Source organism: Schistocerca nitens, chromosome 3 (assembly GCF_023898315.1).
Source record: "Schistocerca nitens isolate TAMUIC-IGC-003100 chromosome 3, iqSchNite1.1, whole genome shotgun sequence".
NCBI classification, from domain to species: Eukaryota; Metazoa; Arthropoda; class Insecta; order Orthoptera; family Acrididae; genus Schistocerca; species Schistocerca nitens.
The window spans coordinates 203777430-203780213 of NC_064616.1; the positions used below are offsets into that span (position 1 = coordinate 203777430).

The following is a 2784-nucleotide window of genomic DNA, read 5'->3' on the forward strand; positions in this document are numbered from 1 at the left end:
GTGTGTCTTGTTCGAGTATATACGTCGAGCAAGGAGTGCTATAGCAAAATGCACAGTTTACGTGCTCAATTTAAAGTGGAGTACGCCAAAGTAAAATCATCGAAAAGCAGTGGCGCTGGGATGAATTGCCTGACGCATCACCGTATCTTTCTTCTGAATCAGAGGCGAAACCATACAAAGCAGTTCTTCACATACCAATACATCAATTCGTATAAAATTTGCAAAGAATGTACGATCTTCTATCCTATAAAATAAAGTCGTATATAACAGTCCTTATTGGTATATTTATAAAGTCAAACAGTAATGAAATGGTGATACTTTTCAAACAAAAGTAGGTGTTATGCGAACTAACCTCAACTCTTTATGAAGCATGGAGAGCACACCTTTTCCAGCGTTTCTCCTCTTAAGCCAGTTTTTCGTCCATTCTTTCTTTCTTCTTCTCTCATTAGCATGCATTTCTGCATCGTTTAGCACCAAAACAGCTAATAACGCCAGTTTACTCTGAACATTTGTACCTGAAGAAGCCATCTCCGTTCGATACAACATGCAGCCGATCACAACACAACTAGCTGCCGATCTTGCACCGTGGGAGAGCTTCGGCATGGAAGATAGCCGGTTCCTCTCCCTGCAAGCCGGCAGGCATGCATCCCATCTCGCAAACTTGCGGCGAACCTTGCTCCGTGTGAAAACTCCGCCCGAACAGGCCATGAAGGCCCGACGGTACCGACCGGCCGCCGCGTCATCCTCAGCCAACAGGCGTCACTGGTTGCAGATATGAAGGGGCATGTGGTCAGCACGCCGCTCTCCCGGCTGTATGTCAGTTTACGAGACCGAAGCCGTCACTTCTCAGTCACGTAACTCCTCAGGTTGCCTCACAAGGTCTGAGTGCACACCGCTTGCCAACAACGCTCGGCAGACCGGATGGTCACCCATCCAAGTGCTAGCCCAGCCCGACAGCGCCTAACTTCGGTGATCTGACGGGAACCGGTGTTACCACTGCGGCAAGGCCGTTGGCATCTGTTATACACAAACACCTTAAAATAAAAACATTATCCTATTGTATTTCCTTTTTATAAATAATGTACTACCGTCGAAATCCAAGGGTCTGTCCTCGGCATAATTCATTTTTAACTGTTTCCAGAATGAGATTTTCACTCTGCAGCGGAGTGTGCGCTGATATGAAACTTCCTGGCGGATTAAAACTGTGTGCCGGACCGAGACTCGAATTCGAGACCTTTGCCTTTCGCGGGCAAGTGCTCTACCAACTGAGCTACCCAAGCACGACTCACGCCCCGTTCTCACAGCTCTACTTCTGCCAGTACCTCGTCTCCTACCTTCCAAACTTAACAGAAGCTTAATCCGCCAGGAAGTTTCACTTTTAACTGTTGGTTATCGCTGCAACGGACTGCCGCTTTTACGTTATGTTAAATTTCTCTTTAGCCATGAGGCCCAAAGTGCTAATCGCAACTTTTCGATGGAATTTGGATGGCTTTTTGCTGGTTACAACTACTGCCAACATATTGCATCTAACAATAAGCGGACCACTGTAAAAGCAAATCCAGCGTGACAAAGGGAAATGGCTTCATAACTGCTTCCCTTAAACTTACTTTAACATAAAGAAATAAAAGATGTGATTTTTGATGTAATGAGCAGTATGCCAGAAGATCCATTAACCGCACCGGCAGTACGGATCCAGAATGGACTGTGGTTGTGAATGATTGTAGAGGAAGTCATTCGATGAATGACTTCCTCTACAATTTTCTTAGTAACGAAAAACGGCTTTCACGTGTCGCTGAGAGCCAGGACTGTGCCAGGGGGCAGGATTTGTGACTTAGGCCCCACTCCAAATACACAAATCCAGTTCTGTTCTTATTTTAAACAAATTCGACATGATTTAAACATAACACAATTGGCAGAATATTAGAAACACACGTAAATACTCATTGGGACGAAATATATATTAAATATAATTTCTTATTAAACACGCGCTATACGCAGCACGAGATGTTGCCTGCGGAATTCGAACAGCTAACAGTTGCTCATGGCGCAATAGGTTGAATCACTGCGTGCGATCGTATACAGAACCACTATTAACAGCGCTTCATTCGGTTGCGTTTTGGACAGAGTGTTATTCTATATTACAGGAACTCTAAACATTCGAGAATGTTATACAGATTGTAACATGTAACAGAAAGCAGACGCCCCCAAACAAATCGCGCTCATTTTTCCGATGCATATCACAAAATTTATATACAGGTGTATCACAGTAACTGCTCCTAATTTTCTGATGTCGTAGAGGACAGGAACATAAACGTTACTTATCAATAATGCAGTGTCATTAGACACTACGTTTTCTATAAAAAAAAAGCAAGTTTCATCACTCAGATTTTATGCACTTTTGCTTCAGCTGTTATTCTTTCCATGGAAACAACAAAATACAAGAGTTAGTTTGTTGCTGTAAATCAGAGAGTATCTTCTGTCAGATTTGTTTATTTAGTTTCGGGTATTAAAATTCATAGCACTGTCTTTCTACGACGGTGCGGAAAGCCAGGCTTCCTAATTACAGAACTAACACGGAAAGTTAAATTTCCTGCCTCCACTATAAAATTCTTTTCCGATCACATTTTCTGAATTCACATACCTGATTTCCACACACATTTTCTATCAGAATTAGAACAAATTTCGGTAGTTACAAATTTAAATGAAATTTATAAATGTATATGCTATGTTCATCGTATTTAATTACAATAAATTCGTAGAAAGAAAACAATTTATAGTACACTT

The 2784-nt window shown here is 42.1% G+C and overlaps 1 pseudogene; it reads right to left on the reverse strand.

The window, feature by feature from the left end:
- Positions 1-897: 897 nt before the first annotated feature.
- Positions 898-1015, reverse strand: LOC126250161 (5S ribosomal RNA; annotated as a pseudogene).
- Positions 1016-2784: the final 1769 nt, after the last annotated feature.